Below are 14576 nucleotides of genomic sequence, written 5' to 3' on the forward strand. Positions count from 1 at the left end.
TGGATTACATGGGTCTTAATGCAATTTATTACAACTATAATTTCAACCAATTAAAGCTCAAAAAGGTAAATAGTAATTGTTCTTTCAAATAAGAAAGGAAAATAAATCCTAGACTACATGTGGGCATGATAATCCCCACTTATTAAGTGGAACTCCCACACGCCTCAAATAGTCCCTCCTTGGCCGTGGCCAACTTGGGTTACTTCGATGAAAATGGTGCAATGTATGGGTTTGGTCTCTTTGACGGGCTTTGTTGATTTAGCCACTTCTTCCACTAGTAGGTTGAAAGTTTGGTGTGTTTTCTTAGTTTTAGACTGGGTCATGGGACCTCCTAGCCCACTTAGCTCCTCTTCATTGATGGACCTTGGTGGGTTCATCTCACCTAATAAATGCATATTCGAAAGTAAGGATTCTAATAACTCTAAACTAATAGGTAAGAGGATAAATAATATATATGATTGACATAGATTCTTCTTTACCAATAAAATGTTTAGTTGCTAATAATAATCACGGTGGATGGCTTTGGCATAGGAGAATTTCTCATATTCATATGGATCATTTGAATAAGCTGATTAAGAAAGATTTACTTGTTGATTTACCCAAAATGAAGTTTGTTAAAGACAAACTATGTAGTGCTTGTCAAATGGGTAAACAAACAAAAACCTCTTTCAGACCTAAGCATATGGTTTGTTCCGATAGACCATTGCAGTTACTACACATGGATTTATTTGGCCCCTCAAGGACCAAAATCTATGGTGGTAACTACTATGCTCATGTTATAGTAGACGATTATTCAAGATATACTTGGACTCTATTCTTAGTTCATAAGAATGAGGCATTCAACGCCTTTAGCAAATATGCTAAAAGAGTTCAAAATGAAAAATCTCTGAAAATCGCTGCTATAAGAAGTGATCATGGGGGAGAATTTCAAAATGCTTCGTTTGAAGAATTCTGTGATGATCTAGTATAAATCACAATTTTTCTGCTCCTAGAACACCACAACAAAATGGTGTTGTAGAAAGAAAGAATCAGTCCTTAGAAGAACTTGCTCGTACAATGTTGAATGAAACTAATCTCCCAAAATACTTTTGGGCTGATGCAATTAGTACAACATGTTATGTTTCAAATAAAGTTCTTATAAGACCAATTCTCAAGAAAACCCCTATGAACTCTTTAAAGATAGAAAAACAAGCATTTCTCATTTGAATGTATTTAGTTGTAAATGCTTTGTTTTAAATAAATGGTAAAGACAACTTAGAAAAGTTTGATGCAAAAGCTGATGAAGGACTCTTCTGAGGCTACTCTCTTACGAGTAAAGCTTACAGAATCTTCAATAAAAGAACTCTAGCAATGGAAGAATCTGTTCACGTGTATTTTGATGAAACTAATTCTATAATTAAGGATGGGTTAACTCTTGATGAAGAGGACTTGTCAAGTTCCCCTTCAAAAGAAGATTCTTTTACAAATACAACAACCAATACTGAGCATTTGAAAATTGATGATATTCTATCATCTCAAGAAGAGCATATTCATTCTGATTTACCAAAAGAAGTGAGAACTTATCGAGATCATCCTATTGGTAACATCATTGGCGACATAAGTAAGGTTGTCACTACTCATTTAAAGCAAAATAATGCTTATTTAAACATGACTTTCATTTCTCAAATAGAACCTTCCAAGATTGATGATGCAATCAAGGATGAAAAATGGATTCTTGCTATACAGGAAGAGTTAAACCAGTTTGAGAGAAATGAAGTTTGGGAACATCTTCCTAGACCGAAAAATATGCATGTTATAGGAACTCGTTGGGTATTCCGTAATAAATCATATGAAAATGGAATTATTATTAGAAACAAAGCTAGACTAGTAGCACAAGGATACAATGAGGAAGAAGGAATAGATTTTGATTAAACTTTCGTTCTTATTGCTAGACTTGACACTAGAGGTGTCAAAACGGGCTACCCGGACGAGTTCGGACTAGCACACATCGGGTTCGAGCTAAGCCGGGTTGGGTTAAAAAGCCTAGATATAATTTATGCGTATCAAATGGTAGCCCAAACCCGCCCTAAGCGGGTTGCGGGTTATGGCGGGCCGGCCCGCATAAACTAAAAAATAATATTTTAATTTTTTTTAACATATTTAATCTATTCAAAAAAATATGTATCATTTGATATTAATGTATAACTTTTATTAACATATTTGTTATGCCAAATGCAACCAAACTTATAGATCTAAGCATTGTGTTTGAGTTAAGACGTGATGTTAAGTCCACGTGTATGATTTTTAACATAACTCTTTTATTAAATCTTTCATTTCTATTGGACTCTCACTCTTTAACACAATATAATTTGTAACTTCACTTTAATATATAAATATTTGATACTAATAAAAATATTATCTTTTGTATGTTCTTTATCAACACTTTCATTGTGAACTATTATATTAAATTTGGTGGTGTGGAGTTCTCTATGATAAACAATTTATGTTAATTTTAGTTTTGTTGTAAACATTATTTTCTTTATTATATTTTTGTGGTTGTTAAATCTAATTAAATACATAATAACATAATACTTATTATCTATTTTTTATTATAAGTTGTTTTGTAAATTTCCATTTAATTCTTATTACCAAGCTAAAAGTCTAAAAAAAGATTAAAACATATAAGTAAAATGGGTAGCCCGAACCCCCCGGGTAAGCCCGGCCTGAGCCCAGATTTATAATAGCCCGGATTTGATAAAAAGTACCTAAAATGATATCCAAGGCCGATAAATTTTTGGGCTTTGGCGGGCTGGGCCGACCGGGTTCGCCCGTTTTGACAGCTCTACTTGACGCTATTCGGTTGTTACATGCATATGCTTACTCTTTAAATTTTTAGTTATATCAAATGGACATAAATAGTGCATTTCTTAATGGTTATATGCAAGAAGAAGTGTTTGTAGAATAACCTCCAGGTTTTGAAGACTACAAACATATTTCGCATGTCTATAAACTAAAGAAAACTCTCCATGGCTTAAAGTAAGCTCCTCGTGCTTGGTACGATTGTCTAACAAACTTTCTACTTGAAAAATATTTTACCAAAGGAAAGGTCGACACAACACTTTTTATTAAAAAAGTAAATCATCATGCTCTTCTTGTTCAAATATATGTAGATGATATTATTTTTTGTTCTACTAATGAGATTTTGTGTAGTGAATTTGGCAAAATGATGCAAGGGGAATTTGAAATGTATATGATGGGAAAGTTAAATTGCTTCCTTGGATTAAAAATCAAACAACTCAAGAAAATCCTTTGGCGGTGATGGCGCATCTATTAACCGCCCTCCCGTATTCAGTGGCGAAGGATATGGCTATTGGAAAGTCCGCATGAAAATCTTCATAGTAGCCATTGACTCGGATATTTGGGAATCCGTAGTCAACGGGCCTTTCGTTCCACAACATTTAGTGGACAATAAACCGAAATAAAAACTGAAAAGTCTATGGACCGATGATGAACGTAAAAAGGTTCAATATAATCTACATGCTAAAAACGTCATCACATCGGCCCTATCATATGATGAGTTCTTTCGAGTTTTGCAATGTCAAAGTGCCAAGGAAATGTGGGACACGTTACAAGTGACACACGAAGGCACTAGCGAAGTCAAGCGTGCCAGGTTGAATGCCCTGACATATGAGTATGAAATGTTTCATATGTTACCGAGTGAATCTATCAGTGACATGCAAAAATGATTCACTCATATAGTAAACCATTTAGTTGCTCTAGATAAATATTTTACCAAAGGAGAACATACTAATAAAGTTTTACATTGTCTTGACAGGAGATGGCAACCTAAAGTTACATCTATCATGGAATCCAAGGAACTTGACTCCATTCCTTTGATAATATTATTTGGAAAGCTTCAAGAACACGAGATGGAGCTTGGACGCTTGACGATGCACGAGGAATCAGACCAAAAAGAAAAGTATATCTCTCAAAGCAACAACGTCTCAATCTACAGAGAATATAGAAGACGAGTCTGATTCAGATATGGATGATGAAACTCTGAGACTTCTCGTACGAAAATTCGGGAAATTCCTAAAGAAAGGAGGCTTCAAACATTTCCAGAAGAAAGAAGCGTGCGAGTCAACTAGAAAAGGTAAGGGTAACAAAGAGTACTTCACTTGCCATGAGTGTGGTAAGCCAAGACATATGGGGTTTCAATGTCCTACTTACCTCAAGAAAGTTGATTCAGATAAGAGCACTCCTCTGGACTTCAAGACAAAGAAGGCCTACATTGTATGGGATGTACTAGAGGAGGATACGACATCGAGCACCTCAGATAAAGAGGAGACAACCAAGCTATGCTTAATGACCTTAACAAATGATATGTGTTGCTTAAATTTAAAGGAGGCAAACAATGAGGTATATTCTGACACCTCATCTTCTTCATATGATGATTCACCTCCTTATGGGAATTTATATAATGCTTACGTCGAATTGCATGATGAATTAAAGAAATTAGCTAGGATTAGTTCTGATAGAAAACGAGTAATCCTTCTAAATGAACAAAAAATAGTTTCATCCAGAAAGAATTAGATGAGCTAAAACTAGAAAATTAAACATTAGGTCTAATATATTCTTGTAATGCATGCAATTGCTCTAATGATAATTTCTGCCAATCACCTGTCTGTGATTCTTGCGAGACTTTGAAAAATGAAAATTTGAGACTTAATGAAAAACTTGCAAAACACACAGAGAGTCAAAACATGTTAGGCACTATGCTTAGCCAAACTAGAAATGTTGGTGACCATGCTGGACTAGGATATATTCCCCCTATGCGTAGGAGAAGGCCATATAGGAGACCTATTACTCGGCCTAATACGAAATTATTTAATAAGAAGATTCCTACATGTTTTTATTATGGCACACATGGCCACACTTCCTACTCTTGTTACATCAGGAAATATAGTATACCTAGTGGTGTATACATCTGGATGAAAAGGGAGATGACTCCCTGGTTACTAACAGAAAAGAATCCAATATAAATTGGGTACCTAAAAAAGGCAAGTGATGTATTTTGCAGGTATGTCTACGAGCACATGGACAACATTGATATCTTAATAATGGATGTTCGAGACATATGACAGGAGATAGATCAAAATTCCTAGATATATCCTTGAAAGAAAAAGGGTTTGTCACGTATGGAGACAACAACAAAGGAAAGATACTTGGCACCAGAACAATTGGCAACACAAATCAAGCAGTGATTGAGAATGTGCTATATGTTGAAGGCCTGGAACACAATCTCTTGAGTATCAGCCAACTCTACGACAAAGGTAATCATGTATCTTTTGATTCTGAATGTTGTATAATTCGTGACAATATATCTAATAAAGTTAAGTTTGTCAGATATCGTATCAATAATATCTATATGGGTAACCTGGAGGATGTCACTACTCTACTTTCAAAAAAAATTATATCTATAGAGGATGACATCTGGCTTTGGCATAGGCGCATCGCTCATATTCATGTAAAGCATCTAGATAAATTGTCTAAAAATAAATTTGGTTGATGGGCTACTAAAACTTGATTTTAAAACTCGGGAAACTTTTGATACTTGTCAAAAATGTAAACAAGTTAAAAACTCTTTTGGTAAAAAGAATGTGATATCTACGACAAGAACCTTGGAGCTTCTCCAAATGGACTTGTTTGGACCATCACAGGTCATGAGTTTTGGTGGTAGTTTTTATGCTTTAGTAATTGTTGACGATATCTGAAGATTCACATGGACACTATTTCTATCGTCCAAGAGTGATGCATTCAAGTCTTTCATAAACCTTGCCAAACAAATCCAAAATCAATTTAACCATAAAATAGTATATATTCGATCTGATCATGGTGGCGAATTTGAAAACCATCAATTTGATAAATTTTGTGATAACTATGGTATTATGCATCAATTTTTGGCCCCACGTACCCCTCAACAAAATGGAGTTGTTGAGAGGAAGAATCGAGTCTTAGAGGAGCTTGCTAGAACCATGCTGAACGAAAGCAAGTTTCATAAGTACTTTTGGGCTGATGCAGTGCATACAGCTTGCTATGTGCTAAATCATATACTCTTGAGACCTACTTTTTCAAAAACTCCTTATGAACTTTTAAAAGGCCGAAAACCTAATATTGCTCATTTTCATGCTTTTGGTTGTAAATGCTTTATCTTAAATAATGGAAAGAGAGCTTTAGGAAAATTTGACTCAAAATCTGATGAGGGAATATTTTTAGGGTATTCATTGCATAGTAAAGCTTATCGAGTCTTTAATAAATATTCAATGCAAGTAGAAGAGTCTGTACATGTCCATTTTTGACGAATCTTCTCCAAAAGAGAAGAGAAATGTATTTTTTGATGATGTCATAGGTGCTTTAGAAGAAGCATACTCTAAGGGCATGGACCAGGACAAAGAAAAAGAAGCAGAGCAAATTGTCCAAGATGAACATCAAGACCTGTCGATCGCATGGAAAACCAAGAAGGATCATCCACTCGACAAAGTTATAGGTGATATAACTACGGGGGTGGTAACCCATAGCTCTTTACGTAATTTTTTGTAAATTCATTGCTTTTGTATTTCAAATTGAGCCAAAGACCATCGATGAGGCCATTGAGGATGTGCACTGGGGTATAGCTATGCAAGAAGAGCTAAACCAGTTCGAGCATAATAATGTATGGGACTTTGTCCTTAAACCGAAAGAACATCCAATGATTGGTATTAGATGGGTCTTTCGTAACAAATTAGATGAATCTAGCTTGATCATAATAAATATAGCACGCTTAGTGGCCAAAGGCTATAACCAGGAGGAAGACATTGATTATGATGAGACATATGTTCATGTAGCCAGATTAGAGGCCACTAGGATGCTTCTATCCTTTGCATCGATTATGTACTTTAAGCTCTTTCAAATGGATGTCAAGAGCGCCTTTCTGAATGGCTACATTCAAGAGGAGGTATATGTTGATCAACCTCCCGACTTTGAAAATTTTAAATATTCGAACCATGTATATAAGCTCAAGAAGGCCCTTTATGGCCTGAAACAAGCTTCTAAAGCTTGGTATGATAGATTGAGTTCTTTCCTTTTGGAAAAAGGGTTCGTGAGGGGTATGGTTGATACTACCCTCTTTATCCGTAGATTAGATGATCATGTATTATTAGTTCAAATATATGTTGATGATATAATTTTCAGATCTACTAATGATATTCTATGTAAAGAATTTTCTAAGATGATGCAAGGAGAATTTGAGATGTCGATGATGGGTGAGATGGCCTTCTTCCTTGGGCTACAAATCAAAAAAATGGAAAGTGGCATCTTCATTCATTAATCAAAATACTGCAAGGAGTTACTGAAAAAGTTCGACATAGAAAAATGTAAAGAAGCTTCAACACCTATGGCATTCGCTTGCTATCTAGACAAAGACAAAAAGGGAAAAGCTATCAAGGTAACCAAGTATCGAGGGATTATCGGCTCATTATTATATTTAACTATGAGTGTTTGTATGTGTGCTAGATTTCAAGCATTTCCTAAAGATTCACATTATACTGATGTTAAACGCATTATGAGATATTTAAAAGGAACAACTAATATGGGATTATAGTATCCTAGGGATATCTCATTATCCTAGGTAGGTTATTCGAATTCCGATTTTGCGGGATGTAAGTTGGATTGGAAGATCACTAGTGGAACTTGTCACTTACTAGGCAGTTTCTTAGTTGCTTGGCATAGTAAAAAGCAAGCTTGTGTTGCTTTATCCACCGCCGAAGCGGAATACATTGTCGCTAGTGTCTGTTGCGCTCAAATCCTATGGACGAAGCAGCAACTTAAGGACTTTGGACTTAATCTAGAAAAGATCCCTATAAAATGTGATAATACAAGTGCCATAAACCTATCCATGAATCACATTTTGCATTCGAGAACCAAGCATATAGAAATTAGACATCACTTCTTGCGTGACCATATACAGAAAGGCAATTGTGTGCTTGAATTTGTTGAAACTACTAAGCAATTGGCTGATATTTTCACCAAGCCCCTCTCACGAGATACTTTCTATGTTCTTCGAAGAGAACTTGGAATCTTTGATGAAAATTTTCTTGATTAAAATCGTCTAAAACTTTATTATGTGTTTCGCATGTTAAATGTCTTATATGCTTCAAAATGTGTATTTGTTGAATGCATTATATTCCTAATGTAACTCATGATCTAGCATGATAAATTCTATATGTATATGTGTTTGATTAAAAATTGCTTTATATATGTTAGAAATCATTGCATGCTTTTAAAACCCAAAAACCTCTTGTTTCTAAAAATCTGATGTCAATTAATCGATTAACCATAATTCTTAATCGATTAAAATGAGTTCCAGTAGCCAAATTTTATTTTTCACGAAAGTTAATCGCTTAACGTCCTACTTTAATTGATTACCTAGACTCATTTCTCTGAAAATCTGGAATTTTAACTATGATTAATCGATTAAATGCACCTCTTAATCGATTAAAGGCAGCAGACAAATTAGAAACAGTAGCGTTTTTGCCATTTTTCAAACCCTCTCTTCCTCTTTTTCTTTCTAAATCTCAGAAGCTACAGCAAAATTCAGAATTTCTGGCTTAAAATCAGAATTAAACCTCACCTATACCCATATTGCACCTCATTTCATCCCACTTTCTCTCAAATCTTCCAGGAAACCTCATTCCCAATTCCAAACCCTAAGCTTAGGTTCCCTCCCTTATCCTTCATCTCCTCTCATACACTGTTATTCTCATTATATTTTTTGTTGATCGAAAATGGATGAGTGCCAATCGATTGACGAAGGAGTGTGAAAAAGGAGTGAAATCATTTATCAGGTTTGCAATTGAGAATTCTGAAAACCCTAATAGAATTGTATGTCCTTGCATAAGATGTTGTTACTCAAACTGAATTACTCCAAATGAGTTAAAAGGTCATTTACTGTGTCATGGTATTGATCTCTTCCAAAACCCAGTACAACATATCCTTCATTTGCAGCATGGGACAAAATGTAATACTTTAGTGCTTTCCTGGATCAACCACTCAATAGACAAAGCAATCTTGCAAAACATTCTTTTGTTGGATACTTCTCTTGAGGTTTGGGAAGATCTGAAGGAAAGATATTATCAAGGTGATATTTTTACTCAAAAATGGAAAGAGGATGTTCAAAGAGGTTCAAGACAACTTCTCAACGCACTCGTAGGCCTCCTACTGCTTCATCTTCGAATCCAAGTGTGAGGCATGACCGTGGAGATCCCTACTACTCTCTCATACTTCAGGAGACTCGGTTGTCAAAGTTTCAGGGTAGGAAACCAACCTACATAGGGTATGCTGATCTAACCTGGATGGCAGAACAAAACTTTGAATTTCCGCAAGGTATACAAGCTCAGGGAGCTGTCATGTTTCTGGAATTAAGGGGAAATCTATACCCCGCTTTAATTAGAGAATTGTATGCCAACTTCCGATATAAGGATGGACAGTATTGGTTCATGGTTTCTATAAATTTATTTGAGATGGATAGTGATATCTTTATGAATGTGGGTGGCTTGTCCACTAATGGTGCTAGCCTAGGTGATTGTGAATGGCTTAAGGATTTTGATGCTGCTGAGGTTTAAAAATCATGTTTGAGAGGTCCCCATTTGTATATCCAAGGACAACTAACAAAAGTAGATCCTGAAGTTCATTATCTGTAGAGAATAGATTGCTTCGTCAATCGATTGGCACTCATCCATTTTCGATCGATTGGCACTATTAGGGTTTTCAGAATTCTCAATTGCAAACCTGATAAATGATTTCACTCCTTTTTCATACTCCTTCGTCAATCGATTGACACTCATTCATTTTCGATCCATTTTCTATTAACAAAAAATATAATGAATGATGATGAGGTTGAATGATTTTCGAAATCGATTTTGAGAGTAAATGCGTTTCGCTGCTGAGTAAATGAGTGTTGGGATTGGTGATGAATGTGTGAGAATGCGGGAACATTTTAATTTTTTAAGGTCTGATAGTATCTTCAACAGCGCATAATGAAGAAGGTGTTGTCAATGATACCTAATCAACAGCGCAACCTAAAGGAAATGCTATGGAAAAACTCATCATTCAAATATGAAGGTAAGTGTTCCACAACGCAATCTTAAGGAAACGTTGTGGAAGATATAATAATTTTTTTACTAATTCATTTTTTTTAATGAAATTCAAATTAGTAATTACGTTATGACATTCGATTAATGACAATTAATTAAATATATAGAACAATTAATAATGATAATAAATAACATTCAACAATTAATCGATTAAGCATTATTTTAAGCAATTAAGTGCAGAGGAAATAGTTTTGATCATATCGACACCGCTTCATACCGTATGCACTATTGTATAGCTAAAAGATAATGAATGAGAGATAAGTATTCAACAACACATTTTTGTTCATGCGTTGTTGAATTCAATGAAAGTAGCAGTGCTTTTTTGAGAATACGATGTTGGTGAATTCAACGTAATCAACAACGCATTATTAAAAAAATGTTGTTGTCTGGGTATAACAATAACGCAATCATACAAAAGTGTTGTTGAATACCATTATTCCTAATTCTACAAAGTTGTGCACACAACAGAAAATATTTTGATGCATACAGAAACAGAACACAACAACAAAATGAATGCATACAGAAACACCAAATGACAACTATATGAACACAACTGAATTTCAACTGAATTTATATATTGAATATTAATTACACTATTTACATAAACATATATTACATAGACCAAATCATATAGATTACATTGAACATTAATTGAATTCCCTAAGCTACAATCTGTGCAAAACTAATCTACTATACCTATCATTTGCGAACTAAATTAAGTATAAACTTTGACCATTGTTCTCTAATCTGGTTGACTTGGTCATCTGTATATAATTTGCCAACAAACTTGATTTTATTAGTTGGCCACTACTGAATGATCTCCTTCATGAATTTCAGCATGTAATAGCCGCAATCTACCTCATTTGTTTGGCAAAGGGTCTACAATTAAAATGAAGTAAACATATAAGTATAACATTAGTTGGTCATTACACATATAATTGTTTGAGATGATTTGTGTCAATACCTATATATGAGTCCACTTGATTTTTTTGGGATTTGGTAACTTGTTTCTACCACGATTATTCAATTTGTAAACTTTCACCACACTAAACAATAGAAAATGTACTTAATTAATAAACAACTAGGAAAGTGAAAGTGTAACTAAAAGTTTAAATGAGTATTCCAATTACTTAGAAAACATCTCTTTCATAGCGGCGTAGTTGTTCATATCACCATGTGCCAATGAGTCAAAATAGTATATTTCTTTATTGACCCGATTCATGGCAACCAAAACCCAATGTTGCCTAACAAAACATATTTACATGGTTAGGAAATGTTAAGCACAACAAACATACTAGAGAAAGAAATATAAAAGACAATTACAAAATGTTCATCCGGTATTAAAAGGTGCAAGAAATAAATATGCATCTTCTTTGTGATGGATGAGATTATCTGTAAGTTGTTCTGTTTTTTCCCCAATCTCATTTTTTTCGTGCAACATCAAAGCGCTAAGGTGTGGGGATATGAACATCACATTTTTCTTATTTACCTTAATAAAATTTTCATACAAGTACCTAATATATATAACACAAATGTTAGTTAATTATAACACACCGCCATGCAAAAGTGAGAAGTTAAGAAAATATAATTTACCTCATATATATACATACAATACTTGAACCTATACACTCACATTTCTCTAGCATATTAACGATTGGTTGTTGTTGTGTATCCAATTGTACACTACTCATTTTATGAACACGACCTCTTCCACAATGCATATTTAATGTTGCGTTGTTGTATCAACATCGCATATTAAGGATTGTGCTATTGTTGCGTATCCATCTGTTTACTACTTATTTTCATTAACACATCAACAACGCTACCGAGATGTAGCTGTTAGATATTTATGTAACGACAAGTGTACTGTATCGTGCAAGTAATAAAATTCGGTAAAGTACCGGGATATCGTCCTCAGGGAGCAGAGTGAATTTATACTAATTCATACAAAAATCAATTGAGCAATTATATATAAGATTTGGTTGATAAATTTGCATTGGTTTTTAGAACTAATAACTTGAATAAACGATTTTAGGTAATAAGATAAAAATGGTTGGGATCGAAACTCATCATTCTTTCCCTTTATACATCCTTGGATTCAATTCTCAATAACTTGTGAAGTTACTGAATTTGTTGCACATTTTTCATAAATCAATTACATCAGTCCCCTGATTGTAACATTCTTAGGTAATCACTCAACTTCCAATTCCACAGATAGTTGGGTGATTAACTTGCATTAAACTCAAACGTAAAAGCAATTCCTACACCATTGTCCATCCCTAGATCAACCATGTAGAAAGAAAGCAAATTCAGATCCAGTATCAAGTTTAACTTCCCAGTTAAACTTGAACCTTTAATCATGAAATCTGTAGCTAATTGAAATCATGCAATAAATATGGAACAAACTTTCCAACATCAAATAACAATAATATAGACTTGAATCCAGGAGTACAAAAGTTAAGAAGATTACATTTCGAATCCCAACTACGAAGAACTAGCCACTCATCCTCGCTATTACAATGCTTAAATCATGAACTAATACAAATAAAGTGTGTAATAGAATCGTTTCCACGATTTCTATCTTCTTTTCCCTCTATTTCGTGCCCAAAGTTCTTTTCTAAAAATGAGTGAATTGTCCCTTTCCATTCTGAAACCGCTACTTCTACTTCCAACTTCCATACTCTCGCCCAAGCTAAATATTCTCGCTTGGGCGAGGATCCAAGAGATTCCCAGGCTTGAGCACCTCGCTTGGGCGAGGTGTCCTTCAGTTGAGCGAAGATCAACAGAAGCAATTGGTGAATTGTCGCCCATTACCTCGCTTGAGCCAGGACCCTTCGCTTGGGCGAGAGTCCTTCGCTTGAGCGAGAGGCATCAGGTATTTTGGTGCTTTTTCTCTTATTTGTCGCTTGAGCGACTCTTTCCTCGCTTAGGCGAGACTTGCAGTATTTAGAATCTTCACCCTTCTTCTTTTTCTCCTCTTTTCTTTATTTATTAACCTGAAACAACAAAAACACAATAAATTCCTAAACAGAGCAAGATTAACTAAGTTATCAGGAATTGTACACAATTATAACATAAATGCATACTAAGTGCCCCACAAATCATGTACAATTTTACTACAATTTGGCACTTAACAGTAGCGATGTTGAATAGAATTTAATTTACAGCGCTATCTGAATTATTTGTTGTTGAATAGAACCTAATTGACAATGCATTCCTAATTATGCGTTGTTAAACTGAACTCATTTTACAAATTAATAGCGTATTCGTAGTTATGCGCTGTTAAATTAACATTTATATAACTGGAAAATATTTATACAACATGAATTTACGTAAATTAACATGAAGTTGTCATGAAGTAGATTATTATTATATAATTGTGTTTATTAATACGAAACTGGATAAAATATTAAACATTACATTTTGTTAATTTGTTTTTGTATTTATTAAATATTGATAATTTGTTTATTGTGTTTATTAATAAGGAACAATGCAAAAGTATTAAAGAGAATAATCATCCACATAATTAACAAAAAAACATAAATCAACATCCAAAATAATTGTTTTATTATTCATTCAGAGACATAAAATACATTCTAATGAACTAAATAATTTGGTACATGCGAATATAATGAACTAAATAATTTGGCAGATGAAGAATACAATGAAAATAATATCAATGAAGTAAATAATTTTTTCCTCGACTCCTCTATACAATACTTCATTGATCTGAGACCGTTTTGAAAAATGAAAGAGCTGAATGAATTAAATAATTCATTAATCTGGGCCATTTTTCTTCTACACAAATCTTGTATAACAGTTCATTGATTTCCTTTTAAAATCTCGGTCCTTCTGTCGTGAAGGAAATCAATGAACTTAAGGAATTGTTGCAGATGATGAAGAAAAATAATTCATTGATCCCATTTTTCCTTTTATTTCGGTTCAATTGAAAGAGATCAATGAATTAAATCTTCATCTCACGCAAATCTTGTATAACAGCCACTTTCCTTCTGAAATCTGGGACCGATTTAAAAATTGAAAGAACACAATGAACTAAAGTCAATACTTTACAAATTAATCTTGTCCACAATTGCAAATGAAATCAATTGAAGATGAAGAAAAATAATTTATTCATCCCCTTTTCCTTTTATTTCCTTTCAATTGCAAATGAAGGAGATTAATCAACTAAATCTTCATCTCATGCAAATCTTGTATAACAGTCACCTTCCTTTTGAAATCTGGGGTCCTTTTGCAAAATCAAAAGTTGTTAAATCCTTTTGCAAAATCAAAAGTTGTTAAAGACCTCCTTGACATGATTCTGAAACAAAAACACAAGTTTTTCCTCGACTCCTCTATACAAATCTGGGTGTTTTTTCTCTTTTTCACTCTTTGCAATATTGCTCTATT

This window comes from Lupinus angustifolius, unplaced genomic scaffold, assembly GCF_001865875.1.
Source record: "Lupinus angustifolius cultivar Tanjil unplaced genomic scaffold, LupAngTanjil_v1.0 Scaffold_162_1, whole genome shotgun sequence".
Taxonomy (NCBI): Eukaryota; Viridiplantae; Streptophyta; class Magnoliopsida; order Fabales; family Fabaceae; genus Lupinus; species Lupinus angustifolius.